At 36.7% G+C, this 24996-nt stretch overlaps 1 protein-coding gene across 7 annotated transcripts in view; it reads left to right on the top strand.

Moving 5' to 3' along the window:
- The window catches only part of NCOA1 (nuclear receptor coactivator 1), a 219647-nt gene that overhangs the window by 86754 nt on the left and 107897 nt on the right, over positions 1-24996 (top strand). Inside the window, exon 3 of one of the 7 annotated variants that reach the window (XM_027555937.1) lies at positions 3349-3403. The exons of the other annotated variants lie outside the window; for them this stretch is intronic. The gene's annotated coding sequence lies outside the window, so the exon portion shown is untranslated. The remainder of the gene's footprint in view (positions 1-3348; positions 3404-24996) is intronic. 7 annotated transcript variants of the gene reach the window in all.

Raw genomic sequence — 24996 nt, 5'->3', positions numbered from 1 at the left:
AGACATATATGAGACAAAGCATATTAACTTAAGAATGCACATTGCCTGGCACTTAGTGAAGGCTCAGTGAAGGTGGCTCCCATTATTACTATTTGGAATATTTTTCTTGATATCCCAGTAAATACCATTTAGGTTTTAATTTTTCATTAATAGCACATTAACAGAATTTGCAATTGTGTATTTAATGTCTCTCTTCTCTGTTAGATGTTAAGTTTCATAAAGGCATCTTTATTGTGATGTATCCAGTTGTCTTATACAATGCCTGAAACATGATAGACACTGCATATGTATGAATTAATTAACTTGAGAAGGTTGCTAAGAAGTTTGAAAAGAGAAACATTTGATGAAAACCTTTTGACTAATGAAAGTTAAGAAGAATAAGTTGGGCAGCTTTATATTAAAGCTATAGGTACCTTCTTAGTCTCAAATACTTGTAAGGAACCTTATGCTTTTAATTTGTTTTTCCCAAGTAAACTGCTCTGCTGGAAAGCAAATTCACTGACTTCCTGGCAAGGATATTAGTTGAGTTTATAAGATACTGTTCATTGTAAAGGACTAAATCAGCTTTGGAGGACCACTCTTGGATAAGATAAACTGATCCATTGAGGTACTCGATCTGTGGGGCTAAGCGATTAAGCACCTCAATAGCAGTCTTGAGGCCGTTGTCCAGCCATCAGTCTATCTATCTCTTGTTACTTTACCTAGCTTCATTTAATGAAAATCAGGAAAACTGTTTTTCTCCTCAAATTGCTATCCCCTCCTACTTTTTTTGTACTGTTTTGAAGCAGTAACCATGGTTACTAGTAAGCTCCTTGGAGCTTAGAAAACATTAGTCAGTTTCACAGCTGGAGGTAGAGTGATCTAGATAAAAGCAGAAGAAAAAAGCTGACTGTGGTTTTTTTCCTTCTCTTGGAACTGAGTTCTTTCAATGGGGAGCACTTCACATAAAGTGAAATGTTCTTTATTCCCACCAGTATGACCATGTTTTCATTTAAATTAACAGTAGGCTAGCACCTGGCTCCTTTTTAGAGTCAGGAAAGGGAGATAATGCTACCACTCACCTGCCCTCCACCTGAATCTCCTCCCTCTCTACCCTCTTCTCTCTCTTCTCTATTTCTTTACACCTCCCCCGGGCCAGTAGTGAGTGAAGTAATACTGACATTTGAGGCCCAGATGGATAAGGTTATGAAGTTGCAGCTTTGGATTAACGGGGTGGGTAAGGGGAGGAGTGAAGGAGCACTAAAATCTTGGTATAATGGTGAAGTGAAAGTCGCTCGGTTGTGTCCGACTCTTTGCCACCTCATGGACTATACAGTCCATGGGATTCTCCGGGCCAGGATACTGGAGTGGGTAGCCTTTCCCTTCTTCACGGGATCTTCCCAACCCAGAGATCAAACCCAGGTCTCCTGCATTGCAGGCAGATTCTTTACCAGCTGACCCGCAAGGAAAGCTCAAGAATATTGAAGTGGGTAGCCTATCCCTTCTCCAGCGGTATAGTGTTCAGTTCAGTTCAGTCGCTCAGTCGTGTCCCACTCTTTGCGACCCCATGAATCGCAGCATGCCAGGCCTCCCTGTCCATTACCAACTCCCGGAGTTCACTCAAACTCATGTCCATCGAGTTGGTGATGCCATCCAGCCGTCTCATTCTCTGTCCTCCCCTTCTCCTCCTGCCCCCAATCCCTCCCAGCCTCAGGGTCTTTTCCAATGAGTCAACTCTTCGCATGAGGTGGCCAAAGTATTGGAGTTTCAGCTTCAGCATCAGTCCTTCCAATGAACACCCAGGACTGATCTCCTTTAGAACGGACTGGTTGGATCTCCTTGCAGTCCAAGGGACTCTCAAGAGTCTTCTCCAACACCACAGTTCAAAAGCATCAATTCTTCGGCACTGAGCTTTCTTCACAGTCCAACTCTTATATCCATACATGACCACTGGAAAAACCATAGCCTTGACTAGACGTACCTTTGTTGGCAAAGTAATGTCTCTGCTTTTCAATATATTATCTAGGTTGGTCATAACTTTCCTTCTAAGGAGTAAGCGTCTTTTAATTTAATGGCTACAGTCACCATCTGCAGTGATTTTGGAGCCCCCCAAAAATAAAGTCGGACACTGTTTCCACTGTTTCCCCATCTATTTCCCATGAAGTGATGGGACCGGGTGCCATGATCTTAGTTTTCTGAATGTTGAGCTTTAAGCCAACTTTTTACCAGGAGCATATTTGGCAGGACCAAGGACCACCTCTTGTGAGAGGGCCAGAATAAGTGATTTCTAGAAGTAAATTTTGAGGGATGGTGGTATTCAGAAGAGAAAGGAAATCTATATTTATTAAGCATCTAGTATGCACATCTGGAGCTTCCCAGGTGGTACAGTAGTAAAGAATCCACCTGCCAATGCAGGAGACCCAAGAGACACGGGTTCAGTCCCTGAATTGGGAAGATCCCCTGGAGTAGAAACTGAACTAAGGAAATGGCAACCAATTCCAGTATTCTTACCTGGCAATCTCATGGACAGAGGGGCCTGGCGGGCTATAGTCCATGGGATTGCAGAGTCGAACACAACTGAGTGTGCATGTGCACACATGCACACACGTGTGCACACACACACACATACACACACGAAGTACCTGCATAGTACTTTCTACTGTATTATGCTGTCTCTTACTCTAGGCTGTAAAAGGACTCTGAAAAATTTAGAATAGCTGATTTATACCATCTTGTTTCTTGGTGTGATCTAGATCAGGAGTTGGCAGACTACAGTCTGTGAGCCAGATCCTGCCTACAGTCTGTTTTCAGTAAAGTTTTATTAGAACATAGCCACCATGCCCATTCGTTTTTGTGTAGTCTATGATTGCTTCTATACGTTGAAGGCAGAATTGAGTACTTGCTATCCTGTACAGAGACTGGATAGCCTGTAAAACCTGATGTATTGCTGTCTGGCCTTTTACAGAAAAATCTGCTAACCCCTGATCTAGATGAGCTGGATCAGTTCTTCTTGGACCAGGTACAGGAAGGGTTATATTGGGAGAAAACACACTCATAGGCTGCACTCCTGTGGACATTAGAATAGCGGCATCTTGAAGGGACGATGCTGGGGATTTGGATAAAACTGGTGGGCTTTCTGGCCATTTTTAGTCATAAGCCCAAACCTAACTTGTGAGAGGAAACTTTAAATGTGATCTTTGTATTTTATTTTTGACATTTCTTTGCCATCTTCTGTTCCTACATACATAGCTGTAGTCTCAAATGAACTTAACTCCAATTCTGTTTCCTACACTTCCATAAATGTAAACTTAACTATTTTAATTGGAAATGAACTTGGAGATCATGTGCTCCGATATCCTTATTTTACAGACTCCAGAAACTGAGTTCCTAAGAAGTTATCTTATACCTGATGTCACAAAAGCAGGTTAGTTGCAAATCCTGGGAATAAAGCTCTGATTTTTTTTACTAATTTCCTGCTGTCTTGCATAAAGGAATTTACATATGAAGTCTACCCTCACCCATTTATCTGCAGCTCCAAGAAATCTTCTTAGAAATCTAAAGAAACAACCAAAGAGGAGAGAAGTGCTAAATCTAGATTCTAATTTAACTCTGCTACTGGTTATCATTTTTAGTAAGTGTACCAATCTTTGATAAACAGAAGACTCTAGAAGATAAATTAGGCTTGTAAGGATGACTGTAAATTAAGTTCCAGATATTTGCTGGGAAATATGCAAGTTATTCAAGTAAACACAGTAATTCCTCAGTAATTTGTAAATAAAACATTGTAGAAGCAAGAATCCCTATTGCTATAAGTGGAGTATGTAATTGTGTTTAAATGTTTTTCTTTTGTGAATTGTACAAACTGTAATTTATAATAAAAGTTTTAATTTATGACTTCATAATCTAATGAAAAAATCTTCCTTAAGAAAATTAAATATTGTTTAACTAAAAACACAAAAAGAAATATGCCAGAAATTGTAGCCATTTTACTTTTATATTCCTGATAGGGATATTGCCATAACAACTGGAGCAGAGTCATTACGTATTTTCCTTAAATTCAGTACTGGAAAAACCTCTCCCTTTATTGCATCAGAAAATAATAAAAGAATTTCTTCTTGCTAGTTCCCCAGGGACCCATTTTAGACAGGAGAAATCCTAACAGCAGCATGCACACACACACAAAAATCTACATTGGAACCTCTGCTGTAAGAGCAGATATTAGTATCCTTTTGGCTTATTCTGAAGATGATTTGTAAAACCTTAACACCAATATTAGATGCATGTATTTAATTAATCTTTACAGAATTGTATAATTGTTTCTTTTTCCCCTCTGTGTGCTAAGTCTGGTCCCTCTACTTTCTTTCTTTTTACATTGGAAAAGTTAATTTTTTCTCTTAGCAATGTAAAATAATGAGCAAATTCAAGTTGCAGCTTAATAGACTTAACCTATCTTAATTATAAATTATAATGTGATGAAACCATTAAACTCAAAATACATGACTGCTATTTAATCTTTCAGAAATTTAAGCCATTTTAGCAATTAAATATTTTGTATTTCATTTATATATTTATTGGAGGCCTATCTCCAAATGGATTGTCCAAATAAAAAATCAAAAGGAACACCTATTTGTTTAAATTTGGAATTCCTAAGTAAATATTTTTGTTACAGTTGGTTCATTAGAATTGAGATTGAGATATAATCATAAGGGTGTCAGTTAATCTGGAACGCTTGATTTACCAGCATAGCTTAATTATCTAAGCTAGTCGTTTTCAGTTCTTCAAAACCAGGTTTCTCTTTGATAGTCATAGAAGTAATTGATTCCTCTTTGCTATTACTTGAAATTTAAAGTAAATTTCATTTGTTTAAAAAAACCCAAAAGATTTAGGTACAAAGTGCTTTTTTCCCCCTCCAAACTTGGTAACATGTCCCCAGTTTACTGAATTCTATATAAATTTACAGAACAGAAATTTATAATATGTGTTCCTTGCACCACTTCAGAGGGTCATTAAACTTTCTGATACTAAAAAAAAAAAAAAAACTTTCTGATACTATATACAAAGTTTTGTCCTTGTTAAAATTATTTTGAGGTAAAGTGTCTGGCTTTTTATTGAAGTCTCAAAGCTGTCTATCACCCAAAGTCAAAAAGCATTTTTTAATAAGGCTTCTAGAAGCTTCTTGCCTTCCAAAGGAATAGTGAAGGTAAATTTGCTTTGCTTTCTGTAGAATCTTGGCATGACCAACTTCAATTTTTCATAGGTGAGGAAATGGAAGCTCCTAGAAGTTAAGTGACTTACTCAAGGATATTGTAGTTAAATCCTTGTTTAATTAACGTGGGTTCCCCTAGGGCTCTTGTGGCATCCTAATAGATTTCTTAGGACTTTTTTAACCTTCCAGCTTAGGCACAAAGGTTGTTGAACTTTCAACTTGGCAGCAAGATATTTGAATACAAATGTTTTTTGTATTTTATAGGTGCAATAGAGATCTCTCATAATTTGCTCCAGGTGTTTCATGAAACATTAGCATGATACTCTTTATGTAGTTTCTTAGAGGATCTGTATATGGAGGGCCTCTAAAGTCCCAAAGGAAAATCTCTGAGTCTTCATAAAAAAGCAGTGCTCATATGAAAATATAGGAGCAAGGTCATGAGAGACTCCAGACTAAGAAATCTCAGGCCTGTGAACATTTTGTTCATTCATTTAACATTTTGTTCATTCATTCATGTTTATTATGTGCACACTATGGGACTGTAGGTTTAACTAGTTGATAAAGAATACTTGTGATAAAATATGAGATTGTGTTCATTTAATAATACCACCAGTTTAATTAATGTTAGAAGATGCTTTCCTTTATAATTACTAACCCAAAGAAAAAAATACTGTACAGTGATATTGACAGGCATTTTATATAATGGTCATTAATACACCAATCTGATAGAGTCGTGAAATATTATAAATTCTCAGACTACTGGTAATTAAGGAGATCTCCTTGTTTAAATATAAGACCAATCCAGGGGGAGAAAAAAGATTTTGTTTTGTTTACCATGTTACACTATCTGATAAAGATTTAACTATTATTCTTAAGTTAATTTTTTAATGTTTAAATTTAGTGGTCATATTTTACATTGTGAACATAGATCCTGAATTTTTATATTTCTTGGTAATATATGGTAGTGTAGTTGTAAGTGTGAAAAAAGTGTGTGGCAAATTAATTGGAAGTATCCTTAAATGAACTTAAATTTCAGTCACTCTTCATGTATACTTAAGGTGCTTTCAAAATAAGGATTTTACGATTTAATATGCATTTCAAAGATCGAAAGACTAATCCCATTTTACAATGTTTATTTTACATAGTATGCTTGAGATTTATGAACTGTGAGATTTGTGTGTCTTTCCAATTTGAGTTAATCAGTTTGGCCTTTTAAACTGGGAAAAGATTCTTCAACATTCTAAATCTTACTCTTAAGATTCCTTAGCCAGTTCTTACAAAATAATCACTCCAGAGGAATAGTAACAATGTAGTATTTATATTGTGCTTGTTTTCACATTCTGTTCTTTTAAAATGTTTTTACTTTATTTCTGTGTTTTTAAGGTATATAATTGGTTTCCAAGGGTGACTCTTATGATGAATGATATTTTCATTAATAGGCAGTTAAGATTCAATTGATGTAGGAGCTTCAGTTAATGTATGAGTCCCTTCCCTGTGCTCCATGAATAGTATCTTGAGCTCATAACCTTATAATATTTATTATTTTATTTTAATTATTTGTTTCTTCATCTAGACCACACCAACTCCCAAGTCCTTGAGAAGAGGAATCTAGATCAACTTTGAATCTTCAGAATGTATGATAGCATGCAGTAGACAGTATGTTTTAAATGAATAAATTGAGGGACTACACACATTACAGAGTCATCTGCTTTATTCAGAGTCTCCTGATTTAAATGTTAATGTCATGGAAAAAAACCCAAACAAACAAACCCTTCACAGTGACATCTAGACTGGTGTTTGACTGTATATCTGGACACTGTGGCTTAGCCAAGTTGACACATAAAATTAACCATATAGGTACCACGTAAGTAATTTCAGTGGGGGAAGAAGATTCCTTAGTATTTTGATAAATTAGCTATAAAAATTGAAATTAGTGTAAGAAATATCAAATTAAAATTAAAAGGAAACATGCATGGCTGTGGTTGCTGCTGTTGCTGCTATGTCGCTTCAGTCATGTCTGACTCTGTGCCACCCCATAGACGGCAGCCCATCAGGCTGCCCGGTCCCTGGGATTCTCCAGGCAAGAACACTGGAGTGGGTTGCCATTTCCTTCTCCAATGCATGAAAGTGAAAAGTGAAAGTGAAGTCGCTCAGTCGTGTCCAAGTCTTAGCGACCGCATGGACTGCAGCCTTCCAGGCTCCTCCGTCCATGGGATTTTCCAGGCAAGAGTACTGGAGTAGGGTGCCATTGCCTTCTGCGATTGCTGTGGCTAGGAATATATTTGTATAATAGAATTGTTATGTCAGTGCAGCATGAGAAAACAAAGCATATGAACAAGTATAACGTAATACATAATAGAAAATGTTCAAGAAACAATGATCAAAATGGGGTTGAAGGCAAGTATTCTTAAAAAATAGAAATTTTGATCAAATTTTGAAGAAAGTATCAGTCCAGTTCAGTTCGGTCGCTCAGTCGTGTCCAACTCTTTGCGACCCCATGAATCGCAGCACGCCAGGCCACCCTGTCCATCACCAACTCCTGGAGTTCACCCAAACTCTTGTCCATCGAGTCAGTGATGCCATCCAGCCATCTCATCCTCTGTCATCCCCTTCTCCTCCTGCCCCCAATCCTTCCCAGCATCAGAGCCTTTTCCAATGAGTCAGCTCTTCACACGAGGTGACCAAAGTATTGGAGTTTCAGCTTTAGCATCAATCCTTCCAAAGAACACCCAGCACTGATTTCCTTTAGAATGGATTGGTTGGATCTCCTTGCAGTCCAAGGGGCTCTCAAGAGCCTTCTCCAACACCACAGTTCAAAAGCATCAATTCTTCACTGTTCAGCTTTCTTCACAGTCCAACTTTCACATCCATACATGACACCAGGAAAAACCATAGCCTTGACTAGACGGACCTTTGTTGGCAAAGTAATATCTCTGCTTTTCAATACGCTGTCTAGGTTGGTCATAACTTTCCTTCCAAGGAGTAAGTGTCTTTTAATTTCATGGCTGCAGTCACCATCTACAGTGATTTTGGAGCCCCCCAAAATAAAATCTGACACTGTTTCCCCATCTATTTCTCATGAAGTGATGGGACCAGATGCCATGATCTTAGTTTTCTAAATGTTGAGCTTTAAGCCAACATTTTTACTCTCCTCTTTCACTTTCATGAAGACGCTTTTTAGTTCCTCTTCACTTTCTGCCATAGGGTGGTGTCATCTGCATATCTGAGGTTATTGATATTTCTCCCAGCAATCTTGATTCCAGCTTGTGCTTCTTCCAGACCAGCATTTCTCATGATGTACTCTGCATATAAGTTAAATAAGCAGGGTGATAATATACAGCCTTGACGTACTCCTTTTCCTATTTGGAGCCAGTCTGTTGTTCCATGTCCAGTTCTAACTGTTGCTTCCTGACCTGCATATAGGTTTCTCAAGAGGCAGGTCAGGTGGTCTGGTATTCCTATCTCTTTCAGAATTTTCCACAGTTTATTGTGATCCACACAGTCAAAGGCTTTGGATTAGTCAATAAAGCAGAAATAGATCTTTTTCTGGAACTCTTGTGCTTTTTCCATGATCCAGCAGATGTTGGCAATTTGATCTCTGGTTCCTCTGCCTTTTCTGAAACCAGCTTGAACATCTGGAAGTTCACAGTTCACATACTTCTGAAGCCTGGCTTGGAGAATTTTGAGCATTACTTTACTAGCGTGTGAGATGAGTGCAATTCTGCAGTAGTTTGAGCATTCTTTGGCATTGCCTTTCTTTGGGATTGGAATGAAAACTGACCTTTTCCAGTCCTGTGGCTACTGCTGAGTTTTCCAAATTTGCTGGCATATTGAGTGCAGCACTTTCACAGCATCATCTTTCAGGATTTGAAATAGCTCCACTGGAATTCCATCACCTCCACTAGCTTTATTCATAGTGATGCTTCCTAAGGCCCACTTGACTTCACATTCCAGGATGTCTGGCTCTAGGTGAGTGATCACACCATCGTGATTATCTTGGTTGTGAAGATCTTTTTTGTATTGTTCTTCTGTGTATTCTTGCCACCTCTTTTTAATATCTTCTGCCTCTGTTAGGTCCATACCATTTCTGTCCTTTATTGAGCCCATCTTTGCATGAAATTGTTCCCTTGGTATCTCTAATTTTCTTGAAGAGCTCTCTCGTCTTTCCCATTCTGTTGTTTTCCTCTATTTCTTTGCATTGATCGCTGAGGAAGGCTTTCTTATCTCTCCTTGCTATTCTTTGGAACTCTGCATTCGAATGCTTATATCTTTCCTTTTCTCCTTTGCTTTTCGCTTCTCTTCTTTTCACAGCTATTTGTAAGGCCTCCCCAGAAAGTATATGGCTATGCATATATGTGGAATTGGGGGATAATCCCAGTAATTAGAATATTAAAGCCTTGTGAGTAACTGAGAGAAGAAAAGACAGGAGAAACTAAAGGGGGGCCTTGAATATACATTTTATAGTTTTTAGCTGGGAATTACAAAAAACTTGTGAGGAATAATTAGGAGGAAAGTAAGTAAATAAAAAACATTTCTTAAGGTACTGTTATGTGTGTATAATGCACTAAAGTGGTTTATAAGCCCATGTACATTATTTGAGAACCTTGGCAAAGATTTGTAAATAGAGAATCCCCAGATCTCTTAGCGACTGATGAGAGAATTGACAGAACTTTGTGATTTAATGTTGGAGACACATTTAAGAGAGATACACTAATTTTGTCTAAATATATAGATAAGTCTCAAGGGGTATTCGGTAGGATAAAAGTTACTATATATTGTACTGTAATATTCTAATATTTTTCTCTGAGGCATAAAATATAGTACTTTCTTATTAAGGAATTTTATTCTACTTGGTGAAACCAGCATACTTTTATTATAAACTTTATAGTGTGAAGTTTAATATTTGAAGATAGCAGACATGAAATTACTGGTTAATCATCTCTAACCATCACATGTATAGTTAGTGTGTACTGTAACAAAGACCATTAAAACTGTAGAAGTTCAAAGTGAGAGGGTAGTTAAGACTATTGTCTGGGAAGAATTTATGACAGGTATCAGATTTAAGCTCTTATATATAGGATTTGAAATATTTTACAAAATGGGGATAATAGAGCAAATGGAAAGCCCCACAAGTTGAAGGTTTAGTGATGACTAAAAGGTGCTACATATTTTAAATAAGACTGTTAATTTGGATATCTTGTAACTTACACACAGCTTTTATCTGCTTATTATAAATGATTAATCATTTTTATATGACCTGCAACTGTAACATCATCAGTTGTATAATTTACCTTTTTTTCCCTCTCAATTCCCATTCTCTACTTTAATCTGTCAGTGTCAAAAATTCCTTAAAAATCTGGTCACTTCTTGAGGTAGCATTGAGATTATCTGTTATTTCCTTTTGGTCAATCTTTATTTTGTCATTACACTGTACATTCCTTTGTTTTCATTAGTTTGATTTGCCCCTAGTCCCAAGTGGCATTAATCGAGATATTTCTTGGTTCAGAGCCAAATATTCCTACTGTTGTCATTGTGCTGGAGCCTGTCTTCTCTTGCTTTCTTTCCAGATAGGAGCTTCTTTAAATGATGGTATTTCTTCTTGTGCCTGCTTCTCAAGCCCCATCTAATTTCTCTTCTCCAAACCTCATTGCCTCTTACTGTTATTACTCCCATGGTAAATCTCTTTGGATTGCATTTATAGCAGTTTTTATGATATGCATAGAATTTGAATTACTGAAATAAAACTGTTTTCCATTACCTCAGTTAATATTGGGTATCTCAGTTTTCATCCAGTCAGATGATTTTTCATTATAATTAGTCAGTGTTTTCAAGGTTTCAGTATAAGTTATCATCTTGCAGTACAAAAATGATATCTGATATTGTTAAGGTTTGTCACAAAGTTAGTCAGAAATAGAATATTTAAAATGTGTAGTATACATGGAAAAATTTCCATAATTCTGTAGCATCAGTATTTTAAAAAATAATACTGTTGATTTATAATCAAACAATGAAGCTACACTTTAAATAATGCTGGGAGAAAAGGATTTAATAGCTCCTTAACATCCTAATCCTACTTCTTGCCCTGTCAGTTTTATTCATTGGAATTCCTCTGGAGATCATTCTGTGGAAAACAACTCCTCCTTTCTCCCACCTTTACTCAGGAGGGCAGAATACAAGTATTTCTTCCTTTGCTTGTACTTTAATCTTGCTTAGAGCTATTTTGTCTTCATCACTTAATTGTTCATTGTTAATACTTCTGTAGTTTCAAAAAATAACCACTGTGGTCACAATTCAGGAAGAGCATTGAGACTTCCACGTGGCTGTCAGTTAGAATTTACTGAATGGTCATATGATTGGGGAAGTAATTGGATGGTTAACTGCTAAAAGTTTTTAAATAAACTCTAAATTCTTCACTACATTTATGTGATAACCAGTAGTTTCTTGAATAGTTATCTAGGTAATCAAGACAATGTATTTTGATTAATAAATAAGGAAAGAAATAGGGTTAGCTGAATATTTGAAAACATTGAAGTTATTCTCCATAAAATACTGTTCTGTAATCTCCTTAATCCATTTAATAAAAATTTATTGCCTTCCATTAGAAAGTAGACATAAAATATTGTTTAGTATGTTAATACGGACCAAGCAGTAGTATAAATACCAGCCTAAGAAATAGAGTTTTACCAATACAGTGGAAACTCCCAGTGTTAATAAACCTTTCTCAGCACATCCTCATTTTGTTACCTTCTAAATGTAAACACTATACTGAATTTTGTGACTGTTATTTTTTAATTTAAAATACATTTTACATATATATCTATACTTAAGTAATATACTCTTCTGGGGCTTCCCAGGTGGCACTAGTGGTAAAGAAACCATCTGGCAATGCAGGAGACATAAGAGAGGCAGGTTTGATCCTTGGGTTGGGAAGATACTCTGAAGGAGGGCATAGTAATCCACTCCAGTATTCTTGCCTGGAGAATCCTATGGACAGAGGAACCTGGTGGGCTATAGTCCATAGGGTCGCAAAATGTTGGACATGACTGAAGCGACTTAACACACACACACACACACTCTATTGATTCATTCATTTTTGAACAGTATAAAAGCAGTATATTGTATGTGTTCTTAAGATCTACTTTTAAGATTCATTTGCATTGCTCTGTAGCACATTTATTTTCATAACTAGTTATGAATATGTGATGAATTATTTTATCCTGTTTTTGTTTTTGCTATTATGAACAATACTTCAGTGAGTTTCTTACAGTATCTAGTGGTATATACATGTACAGGCATTTCCACCTAGGAATAGAATTGCTAGGTCATAGAGTATATATATATGCACGTTCAGTTTTAGCGCTAAATTGTTTTCCAGCTTGGTTTGTTGCACAGGGTGGCTAGATATACACTAAAAATTTCCTCCTCTTCCTGGGCACCGAGTTAGGTTGTATTTTCCACCTCCCTTGCATTAGGAATGTCCATTTAAATGACTTCTAGTCTCTAGAACGGAGAAGGCAATGGCACCCCACTCCAGTACTCTTGCCTGGAAAATCCCATGGACGGAGGAGCCTGGTAGGCTGCAGTCCATGGGGTCGCTAAGAGTCGGACACGACTGAGCGACTTCACTTTCACTTTTCACTTTAATGCATTGGAGAAGGAAATGGCAACCCACTCCAGTGTTCTTGCCTGGAGAATCCCAGGGACGGGGGAGCCTGGTGGGCTGCCATCTACGGGGTCGCACAGAGTCGGACACGACTGAAGCAACTTAGCAGCAGCAGCAGCAGCAGTCTCTAGAATGTGAGTAAAAGTAATGTATGCCACCTTTAGACTTAGTCCTCAAAATTATGCTATGTGTGATAAGCCAGTTTCTTGTTTCCCATTTTCTGGCCAAGTTTTCTTTCATACTAATTCTTTCACCTCCTGTTATATATACTATGCTAGAAAGACTAAGTATTCCCTGTACAAGTGGAATGCAGGTTGTGATTAGTGAATGTCCTTGACTTGTTTCTGTTTTTAAAGTGTATGCTTCATATATTTCACAGTTATCTACAGTATTTTCTGTTGTTCTCTAGATATCCTTTATAAACTAAAGTGTTTCTTAAAAATCTTAATGATTTTTCTAAAAATTTTATCAGAAGTGTTGAAGTTAATCAGGTGTTTTACCAGTAACTTTTGGAGTCATCACTTGGCTCTTCTCCTTTGATCTGTTAATTTTGTGAATAATATTTATGAATTATTTGTGAATAATATTTATAATAATATTTATTATATCTTTGGAATATTCCTATTCCATACTTCTATTCCTAAACTCAGATTGATAAATCTTCCATTCATTTGTTAATAAAAGTTTGCTTTCACTATCTACATTTTTTTGGGATTCTTAGTTTGAATATATTCATAGTAAGGGTATAATGGATGTAACTAAGGGTCTGGTAAAGATGTAACGACTATTTCTGAGTTCAAAGTATCCTTAGATCCAAGGAATACCTAATAGATACATTTATTAAGTAATTAGGTCAAAAAAGTTAATAAGTATGTATGTGCTAGCAACTTAGCAGCTGTTTGAAAAAATAATACACATGAATTCAAAGAAGTAATATTTTAATTTTATTCTTAAATGACCGCAGTTGCTTACTAATAGGATGTGTGCATCTGAGAGTACTGCATAACTTCTCACATCTTGGGCTTAGCTTGGGCACTGCAACCCTCATTTCCTGTTTCATGTTGATTTCCACATGGTGCTTGCTTTTTATCACAGCACCTACCATAAACTCAGATTCACAACAAAAAGAGGTCATCAGAAGGAATGCAGTGTGATTTACTGTTGCAATTGTGAAACAATATGTGATAGCTGATAGATGTGTAGATATGTGTTGCTGTTATCCTCAAAGGGATTGAGATTGTTTTGTCAGGTTCAAAATAATTCTTGAAACTGGACATTATGGTCTCTCTGCTCTCAACTTCTGGTTTTCCTCTTATCTTTATTCATTTTCTTTCTTTCTTTCTTTTTGTTACTTGATCTTCTGGCTATAACTGCCCCCTTCTTTAAATATGGGAATGTTTCCAGAGTAATCCATTCTCCTCTCGACATACTTTTTCTTGGTCCTCTCATCTATTCCATTATTATCAATATGTCATTGATTCTGAAGACCTTTATATCCCTCTACTTTGGAAGTCAGCTAGACAGATCTACTTGGACGTCATATTCATAATTAATGTGTACATAACTGAAAATTCATTAGCTTCTCTCTCAGACATCTGTTATCTCCTGTAAACTCAGTCTTGGCTAAATGTCTTTAATATACACCTAGACTCCTATTACAGGACACTTGGTGTTTGTAGGACTTATTTAGAGAATATAATCCTGAATGAAAGTAAAGTTTTAGCCAGAAAGATGCCTCATCAGCAAAAAATTGGAACTAAAGTCCCATACTCTGCTTAAAAACTCTCTCACACACACACAAGAATATTTTACAGACAATGTAGAAGAATATTTTAATAACATGAGAAGTTGTGTGTATAAAAATTTAGTGGACTTCCCTGTTGGTCCTGTGGTTAAGAATCTGCCTGCCCACACAGGGTGCATGGGTTCGATTCCTGCTCAGGGAAGATTCCACATGCCATGGGGCAACTAAGCCTATGTGCCTCAACTGCTGGAGTCTGTAAGTCCTTGCTATGCAGCAAGAGATGCCATCACAATGTGAAATCTGAGCACCACAACTGGAGAGTAGCCCCGGCTGCTGCAACTAGAGAAAGCCTGCATGCAGCAAGCAAGATCGAGCACAGCTGAAAAGAAATAAAATTAATAATAAAATTATGTTAAAAATTTAATGAATAAAGATGCTCTTAATATGTGCACTGATCATTAAAACTGTAAAGAATTATATGTGTATTCTATATTTGTAGAATAGATATACAAATGTTTGCATTAATTCTAGAAAAACATGAATTATTTTCATAATTCATACATGCTGACAATTGGGGCTCTCTTTTTCACCTCTTCCTCTTGTTGGTTTAGTCCAATGTCTCATTCAACCCCACTGTTGCTGCACTGGTTCAGCTGCTCAATGTATCAGAAATAGTCTATTAAAACAGCCCCCTTCACTCTGTTGCTCAGCTGCCAGAACTGTCTTCCTAAACATCTTGATTGGTTGGGTTCTTCCTTTGCTTAACCTTTCCAGTTTAGGTAACTAAATGTTACATCTCCAAACCCATCAGGAGTAGAGTGAGTTTTGAATCTTTTCCCATGTTATTGTCTGAAGGCCTTCAGCCTACTGGAATTTGACCAACTCCAAGATGGCATATAAGATTTTCTTTTAACCCTAACCAAGTCACTTCTGACCAGAGAGCAGATAGTCATGCCAGATTGGGGTTAGAGGAGGGAAGAAAGAAAGGGAAACAGTGGGAGGGAAAATAAAAATTGAACTCAGGTGTTTGCAAATCTTTGCTCTCTGCTCATCCCTTACGTTCTGCCTCTGCAACCTGTCACACATTGTCCTTGCTTGGTGGACTTTTGTTTGTTTGTTTTCTATTGGAGGGACAATTTATTGGTTTTCTTGAGTATTCAGTCAGTAAGAACAAATAGCCAAATAAAGAAAATCCATCCATTTTAGTGCCAATTATTATATCAGCAAATCCTATTAGGAGTATTTATTGAAGCATGTCATGCTAATAGTCCCAGAGTGTAATTATACTTGCAGATTTTTCTTGCTTTCAGGGAGTCTCTAACATGTTCCAGATGGTTAAATAGGAAAGAGTAGACATTTTGTACTGTCTTTTCAATTATGATTAGGAATTTGATGTTACTTACTACTTGCATTACATTATTGCTTTTGTTAGATCTAAACATGAGAGGAATTTAAACAAAATGTGTTTTTTTTTAAAACTCTTCTACTATGGTCAACAGTTAACAGGACCTTTCATAGATTCTTTTCCCTCTGTTAAATTGTTTAATTACTTTAAGCATCATTAAAGTGAGATAATTACATTATAATGTAATCCTTAATTTATTCTTGGAAAGCATTCACTTGGGTTTGTTTTAGACTTAAAATTACATGGCATGGTGAACTTTCTTGAAAGAATTTACATGAGACCGAAATAGTTATTTTCCAAACTTTCAAAGGTTCTTTGACCCTTTTCATAAACTAATATGACCCTGGATTCGGAATTCGTGTGATGTATACTTTAAATTTTGCCAATAATGATAGTGATGACTTTCATTCGTCTATTCATACTCTCTTGTCTGCCTTTAATGGACTATCCAGCTTCTCCCATTTGAAAGGCAGTTTACCAAAGATTAGGCATATAGCCTTTCATTTTGGAATAGAAATATTAATGAATCATAGGGATCCAGACTCAAAATCCTTGACTTTATTATGGCCTTACATTAACCAGTTTGCTAACTGGTTAGTTGACCTGAAGAAATATGTTGTTTTTCAATAAGAAATAGAATACTAGTTGACCTGAAGAAATACGTTGTTTTTCAATAAGAAATAGAATACTCTATCATTCAGTTTAACTGCCTATGTGTTTTCATAATATAATTGTTGTGTGGTGGGGGGACAAATTGTTCTTCCTTAGACTACCATTCTCTGTCCTTGGAGCTCTTTTCAAGAGTTCTTGCAAAGTAGAAAACAAGTAAGAAACATAAAAAATGTAATACCAACATTATTTTTTTGGTGATGAATAAAACCAAGCCATTCCTAAAGATTTTATTGGAGTGAAAGGGGTAGTTTACACTCTGTCATCCAGCAAGACTTCCCCTCTGCTACTGCTGCTGCTAAGTCGCTTCAGTCGTGTCCGACTCTGTGCGACCCCATAGACGGCAGCCCACCAGGGTCCCCCATCCCTGGATTCTCCAGGCAAGAACACTGGAGTGGGTTGCCATTTCCTTCTCCAATGCATGAAAGTAAAAAGTGAAAGTGAAGTCGCTTAGTCGTGTCCGACTCTTAGTGACCCCATGGACTGCAGCCTACCAGGCTCTTCCATCCATGGGATTTTCCAGGCAAGAGTACTGGAGTGGGGTGCCATTGCCTTCTCCGACCTTCCCCTCAGTTGCTTTTAAATATCTTTGTTCCTTCTCAGACTTTCTTGTTTCTTACTAAGCTACTACATCTTCATCTCTTCTTGATCTTCTCTCCCCCAAACTCTTCCATTTTAGTAGAGTTGCTCTTTAGGAAAGAACTAAACTGTTGTAGTCTAGGTGTTACATTTCATTTTTAGCTCTTTGAAAATGATTCTTTCCAAAACCTGGTGTTTTCTCTTGCAGTATGACAAAAGCAGAGAGGTAAATTATGTTGCAGAATGATGCCACAGAAATAGGCATTCTCCAATTAGTAGAGACTAATCTAACAGTTTTACTACTTTCATCTTTCTTTCCTCCCTGTGTTCTCAACACCAAACCTTTGTCTAATCCCTTATGTTAATAATCTAGTTTGTCCCCCTCATGCCATTCATACTCCTCTTGAATTTGTTTAGGAAGATTTGTAATGTCCTTTGAGCACTTTAATGATCCTCATTCTCTTTGAGCTTTCAACTTCACTGCCGTTCTTGAATTAGAACAGATTCATTAATTCCACAAATTAAACTTCTTAAATGTTGTATACCTACTCTGTGCTGTTTTAAAAATGTGCACCTGGTGTTTTACAGTGTAGTGAGGAAGGTAAGTGGTATACATAATCACACAAACAAATATGTAAGAAATATATTTTTTTAATTCTATGAAGAAAAAGTTGAAACTGTCATGGAGGGCTGATTTTGATTACTGGGGTAAGAGAAATTGAATTGGAGTTAAAGCTTGAACAATGAATAAGGAATTGAGCAGGTGAAGAAAACAGGAGGGATTATTCACAGCAGAGATTGTATTGTAGTGAAGGCCATGGAATGGGGAAAAAAGACTGGGGAATGGAGAGGAACTGAAGGACAGATTAGTGTGGCTCTAGTGTAGTGTGCTGTGTGTTGTGAGTTTTGGGTTTTGTCATATGTGAGATAAAACTTCATGGAAAGAGTCTAAGCAGGAATAGGGTGTTGGATTTGTATCTCTGTTGATTGATGATTTATTTTTGAAATAGACCAGATGGGGCTTGGTGAGTAACATACACAGGGTATGAGAGTGAAAAAGATTTCAGGGGTGATAACTGAGATTCTGGTAGCAATTGCTTTGAAAATAACTTATCTCCAAAACAGATGTATTTATAAGAATTATTAGTATTAAAATCCATTGGTATAGGCTTTTCAGTATTTATCTCTTTAATGTGAGTATAAAAGTAGATGTAAGAGTCATTAATATTTTAGATTTAGTAGTTGATATGCAGAGTGTTTAAACACACAATTTTGGTTTTAAGGTGTTTTTGCCCTTTTTTAAGGGGAGCAAGTAATCAAAATTAACATACATTAAGGTATGATCCCTGGGGAAAAGGAAATGGCAAGCCACTCCAGTATTATTGCCTAGAGAATCTCATGGACAGAAGAGCCTGGTTGGCCACAGTCCATGGGATCACAGAAAGAGTTGGACACAACTTAATGACTAAACAACAGCAACATTAAATGTTTAGTCTCCAAACAACTGTTGAGTAGGTACAAATATTATCCTCGTTTTTGTAGTTGAGGAAACTGATGCATGGAGAGGTTAAGGTCAGAAAGTTGGTAATGGTGGAGTTGGGCTCCAGAGCCCATACTTGATAATACTTTATTACTACTGTTTGTTTCTAAGGCAAACCATTCAATATCACGGTAATTCAAGTCTGTGCCCCAACCAGTAATGCTGAAGAAGCTGAAGTTGAACGGTTCTATGAAGACCTACAAGACCTTCTGGAACTAAGACCCCCAAAAGATGTCCTTTTCATTATAGGGGACTGAGATGCAAAAGTAGGAAGACAAGAAATACCTGGAGTAACAGGCAAATTTGGCCTTGGAGTACAGAATGAAGCAGGGCAAAGGCTAATAGACTTTTGCCAAGAGAACGCACTGGTCATAGCAAACACCCTTTTCCAACAACACAAGAGAAGACTCTACACATGGACATCACCAGATGATCAACACCAAAATCAGATTGATTATATTCTTTGCAGCCAAAAATGTAGAAGCTCTATACAGTCAGCAAAAACAAGAGCTGACTGTGGTTCAGATCATGAACTCCTTATTGCCAAATTCAGACTTAAATTGACGAAAGTAGGGAAAACCACTAGACCATCCAGGTATGACCTAAATCAAATCTATTACGATTATACAGTGGAAGTGAGCAATAGATTTAAGGGACTAGTTCTGATAGAGTGCCTGGTGAACTATGGATGGAGGTTCATGACATTGTACAGGAGACAGGGATCAAGACCATCCCCAATTAAAAGAAATGCAAAAAAGCAAAATGGCTGTCTGAGGAGGCCTTACAAATAGCTGTGAAAAGAAGAGAAGCAAAAAGGAAAGATATACCCATTTGAGTGCAGAGTTCCAAAGAATAGAAAGGAGAGATATGAGCGTTCCTCAGTGATCAATGCAAAGGAATAGAGGAAAACAATTGAATGGAAAAGAGTAGAGATCTCTTCCAGAAAATTAGAGATACCAAGGGAACATTTCATGCAAAGATGGGCTCAATAAAGGACAGAAGTAGTATGGACCTAACAGAAGCAGAAGATATTAAGAAGAGGTGGCAGGAATACACAGAAGAACTGTACAAAAAAGATCTTCATGGCCCAGATAATCATAGTAGTGTGATCACGCACCTAGAGCCAGACATCCTGGAATGTGAAGTCAAGTGGGCCTTAGGAAGCATCACTACAAACAAAGCTAGTGGAGATGATGGAATTCCAGTTGAGCTATTTCAAATCCTGAAAGATGATGCTGTGAAAGTGCTGCACTCAATATGCCAGCAAATTTGGAAAACTCAGCAGTGGCCACAGGACTGGAAAAGTCAGTTTTCATTCCAGTCCCTAAGAAAAGCAATGCCAAAGAATGCTCAAACTACCACACAATTGCACTCATCTCATACGAGTAAAGTAATGCTCAAAATTCTCCAAGCCAGGCTTCAGCAGTACATGAACCGAGAACTTCCAGATGTTCAAGCTGGTTTCAGTAAAGGCAGAGGAACCAGAGATCAAATTGCCAACATCCGCTGGATCATCAAAAAAGCAAGAGAGTTCCAGAAAAACATCTATTTCTGCTTTATTGACTATGCCAAAGCCTTTGACTGTGTGGATCACAATAAACTGTGGAAGATTCTGGAAAAGATGGGAATACCAGACCACCTGACCTGCCTCTTGAGAAACCTGTATGCAGGTCAGGAAGGTGTGGTTAGGAATGGACATGGAACAACAGACTGGCTCCAAATAGGAAAAGGAGTACGTCAAGGCTGTATATTGTCACCCTGCTTATTTAACTTCTATGCAGAGTACATCATTAGAAACTCTGGTCTGGAAGAAGCACAAGCTGGAATCAAGATTGCCGGGAGAAATATCAATAACCTCAGATATGCAGATGACACCACCCTTTTGGCAGAAAGTGAAGAACTAAAGAGCCTCTTCATGAATGTGAAAGAGGAGCATGAAAAGGTTGGCTTAAAGCTCAACATTCAGAAAACTAAGATCATGGCATCTGTTCCCATCACTTCATGGCAAATCGATGGGGGAACAGTGGAAACAGTGTCAGACTTTATATTTTTGGGCTCCAAAATCACTGCAGATGGTAACTGCAGCCATGAAATTAAAAGACGCTTACTCCTTGGAAGGAAAGTTATGACTCACCTAGACAGCATATTAAAAAGCAGAGACGTTACTTTGCCAACAAAGGTCCATCTAGTCAAAGCTTTAGTGTTTCTAGTAGTCATGTATGGATTGTGAGAGTTGTACTATAAAGAAAGCTGAGTGCCGAAGAATTGATGCTTTTGAACTGTGGTGTTGGAGAAGACTCTTGAGAGTCCCTTGGACTGCAAGAAGATCCAACCAGTCCATCCTCTAGGAAATCAGTCCTGAGTGTTCATTGGAAGGACTGATGTTGAAGCTGAAACTCCAATACTTTGGCCACCTGATGCAAAGAACTGCTCATTGGAAGAGACCCTGATGCTAGGAAAGATTGAAGGCGGAAGGAGAAGGGGACGACAGAGGATGAGATGTTTAGATGGCATCACTGACTCAGTGGACATGAGTTCGGGTAAAGTCCAAGGGTTAGTGATGGACAGGGAGGCCTGGCGTGCTGCAGTCCATGGGGTTGCAAAGAGTCAGACAGACTGAGCGACTGAACTGAACTGAACCACCTGGATTTTCAGAAGGGACTGTGGTTGCCCGTAGGCAGATGTGAATAGCTGGATCTGGTCAGTTTATTTAACTAATGTGAGGTTTCAGTGTATCAATATACTAGGCTTTGCTAATCCATGCTGTTATTGATGTGCACCTGGATTGTTCCTATTTTTTGCTCTCATAAACATTGCTAACATGAATATTTTTCTTCACGTCTCTTGTTGCACATGGTTATGAAAAATTTCCCTACAGTCATTGTCTGTAGTGCTGATTCACTGTAGAATACTTGCCATTTACCAAGATTTGTTTCCCAGCTCTGTCCCTTTGGAACTCTTGTTCTTATCAAAAAACGACATTTTACCTATCTTTCCAACGTAATGCAATTTTATCTTCTAACAATACCTATGCATTTACCCAGATTTTTAAGACACCCCAAAAATTGTGTGAAGAAGTAAGTACTTTTCTGGAGAGAAATGGCAAGATTTTCATAAACACATTTTGTAATCATAAGAACAATGAAGTCAGTCTTCTAAAAATTGAAGATTAACAAGAAAAAATAAGCAAATATTGTCATTTTATTAAGAAGAACAGTTCTATTTTTAAAGTCTTGATTTTCTTTTAGGCCTTCTCTTAACAGTGTTAATAAGAAAAGACAACTATATACTGTAGAGAAGTCAAATAAGTAAACTTTATAGACATTCAAAAACTGTTATGGATGGCTTGATTTCAAATTTCATTTAGATCGTTTTTGTCTTTGGTTTGGATAGTATGACTTTTGTGTCATCACTAATAGGAAAGTTGGTGGCATCATTTTTTTCTTCATTCTTTCACAAAAATCTTTCGATCCATCCCAAGGAAAAAAACTTATTATTTCCCCAGTTTTTTAGGTGCCCTTTTACTTCTTAAAGTTTATTTTAGGTAGAATTAATAAGAACACAGATGTAACTTTGGAATCTTAACTTCATGTAACCAAAATAATTTATAATTGCCACTAATGTTAATGGTTTATTTATAACAACCTATTATTGGATGACAGCATAGCTGAACTAAGCTATTAATCCCAGCACACTGGGAGTTTTGGCTAACGTTATCCCTTTCTCTCCTCATCAAAAAGTATATCATAAAGAAGAAAAAAATAACTTTATGATAAAGACAACCTTCAATCTGCACTAATTTTATTAAAGTACCTTATATACATTGTAATTTTAATATATATAGTATACAGTTTAAGCATGTATATTTTAAAGTATAAAACATCAGTGTATATTGTTTATGGATGGATAGAAAAAATTTGACCAGAAGATATATATTAAATTTATGCCAGTGGTTATCTCTATCAAAAGGAAGGGGAGTAGGCTTTGTATGAGTGTGGGGACTTCTGATTTATTGATAATACTTCATTAAAATGCATCAAAAATGTTTACTGTCATTACTTCTGGGTGGTAGATCCATAGATATTCCTTTGTTCTATTTCTCTCTATATTTAAAAATTCTGGCCCTGTACCTCTGCCTGACTCCAGAGTAACAAAGGAAGAAGAGTGTTTTATAGATTTCCTTTTTTACTCTTTCTATATATTAAGTGCATTATAGGTGTTTTTCTATCACCTTGTTTCCTCATGTGATTCTTAAATCAGATTGAATTTAACAGATTAAACTGAATAATTTATTAAACGAAATTAAAGGAATTGAGGTGCTGCACTAGCCAGCACTTGGGGCAGAATTGGAAGCAGATAATGAAGACAGAAAGGCCTTACCCGTAAGGAGAGAATTGGAACAAGTAATGGGAAGCCTCCAGGCATGAGGGTCTATAAGGAGTTTGTACCGTCCATATCAGATCTCCTGCTTTGGGCTCCTGGGGGTGAGAGAAGACTTAAAATACTGAACTCTGGATAGCACAGATAATACATAATAAATACTAGAGAGAGATGTTTTAAAAACAGTAAGCTTATTAATTTCATAATAACAAACATCAGATCATCAGCAGTACTCTTTTTCTCTCTATTTATTCATATGCCTCCTGTCTTTTTTGGTTCTCAGTGTATTAGCTTTCTCTTGGTTTTCATATTTTTTGCTTCTCATTGTCTACATATCTTTTTGGAGTATAGATTTATCTTGTGCTTTTCTGTCTTCATGCAGTCTCTGACTGAGTATGCTCAGCCTCCCTTCTCAGCACTGTTTCTGTATTCCCTCACATGTTTGGCCATGAGTCATCAGGACCCTCAGTCATTAGCAGGATCCATCTGGCTTCAGTTACTGCCTGGTTTTAAAAAAGTACCTGTAAAAACTCACAGGTTTTATGGAAGACAGTGGCATTATTTCACAAAGATTTTATCTGCAGTGTTAACTACACAAATGATTTTTGAGGAGTGCTCTTCCTTGAAAGGCAGAAAACGACAGAACCTGGGTTTGTGGTTGACTAGATGAAAAAATGCCGTCTTTGCTGTATTCAATTACTACTTTCCAGTTCTGACGCAGATTTACCTAGGGAAATTCAAAGATGAAAGAACACAAAGTAGTAATCGTGAGGAATCTCATCATCCAAGAAATATTTTATAGCACTGTTGATTATAGATGCAAATAAGGTAGATATATACAGTGAGAAAAACCCAACTAAGTACAATGTAAATTGGACTAACCTAACTATAAATTCCTGTCTTTAATAGTTTAAACTATGTCAATGTGAAGAGCCAGTCCAAGTTTCTTTGCATTTTCAAATTGTGCGTTTAAATCAAGGAAAGAAGAAAAAAAATCTTGAAAATATGAAAAACACTTAGTTTAATTTAGAGGGACTATAAGAGGTAAGCACTTTTGGATCCAGTCATAGAATCATCCAATTTTCTAACATTAGATAGACATTCCACTTTAATCTGGAATTCATCATTGGGGAAATCATGATTAAGAGAAAATATAGTCTTTATTTAAAGAGCAAAAGCCTCAAGCATTTAAAACCTCCATTATAAATATATAATAAAACAAAAATAGATTTATATTCTTTGATCATAAAATGCACTAGATATGCAAAAAGTAAACAACTAATTTTATTTTTGAGTATATGAATTAATTTGGAGGAGAATTTACATCTTAATGCTATTGAGTCTTAGTGAACCCCTGAAAAAAGATTTACTTAGTCTTACCTCAAGTATTAATAATTTTTTTTTTATCTTTTCAAAACGTCAGCTTTTGGTTTTAAATTTTTTCAGTTGTCCAGTCTTCATATTTGGTACTGTTTTGACTTTAAGTTCACCAACTTATTTTTGTGCCATCACAAATCTGTTAAGCTTGTCCAGTGAATTGAAAAATTTCAATGTTGAACTAGTTCTTCAATTTCCATTTACTTCTGTTTTATAGTTTCCATTTGCTCCCAGTATTTCCCATCTGTTAACTTATTATAACATCTTGAACATATTCATAATAACTGCTTTAACATCCTTATCAGCTAATTTCAACTGATTATCTTATGATAGATTTCTATAGACCCCCACTTTTGTTACCCTGATTTTGAATTGCAATTTCTAGCTTCTTTGCATGTTTAGTAATTTTTTTATTCTATACTGGATGTTGTGGATACTATTGTGGATTGTTATT

This window comes from Bos indicus x Bos taurus, chromosome 11, assembly GCF_003369695.1.
Source record: "Bos indicus x Bos taurus breed Angus x Brahman F1 hybrid chromosome 11, Bos_hybrid_MaternalHap_v2.0, whole genome shotgun sequence".
Classification (NCBI taxonomy): domain Eukaryota; kingdom Metazoa; phylum Chordata; class Mammalia; order Artiodactyla; family Bovidae; genus Bos; species Bos indicus x Bos taurus.
Note: the sequence above shows the minus strand (reverse complement) of the source record. Positions and strands in the feature narration are given on the sequence as shown.